The sequence below is a fragment of the Ceratina calcarata genome, unplaced genomic scaffold (genome assembly GCF_001652005.2).
Source record: "Ceratina calcarata isolate Rehan_Ccalc_2016 unplaced genomic scaffold, ASM165200v1 scaffold432.2, whole genome shotgun sequence".
Lineage (NCBI taxonomy): Eukaryota > Metazoa > Arthropoda > Insecta > Hymenoptera > Apidae > Ceratina > Ceratina calcarata.
Genome location: NW_017166945.1, coordinates 13580 through 14128, shown reverse-complemented (window position 1 = coordinate 14128; position 549 = coordinate 13580).

Below are 549 nucleotides of genomic sequence, written 5' to 3'. Positions count from 1 at the left end.
ATATTTTTTTTTGCTAAATTTGGGATGTGTTTGTTTGGCAAGGATTGAGTGAGTGGTTCGGAGTATCGCGGATTTGATTCAGAAATGACGCAAGGTCCAAATTTATGATTAATCGCACGGTCCTTTTTCGGTTCACACGGCGTTAGATTCGCAAGAGCGAGCGAGCAAGCGAGCTAGCTGTTACGTAGGACAGGGGGGCCTGCGAGAGCTCATGCGTACACGCATGTACGGATGCTGCCGCGGAATATAATAGCGGTAATACGATGGAACTGGGGCAGTCTTGCTTTGACGCGCGTCTTAGCCTCCACCTGCTGACTCCACGCCACGGATACGCGAATTTTTATTTTTAGATCCGACGGTGCGGTTCCATTCTTAAGATTCGTTCACGTATTAAATGTGATTCAGTCGGTTCTACTGTGACGTTCTTTCTATTGTGACTCTGTTCGTAATTGAAATTTAATCAAATTATTACAATTTTGTGATTTTTTTTATTTGGAATTTGAATTATTTTTAGTATTTGATTTTATTCAGAACTTAAATGGTCTTCTT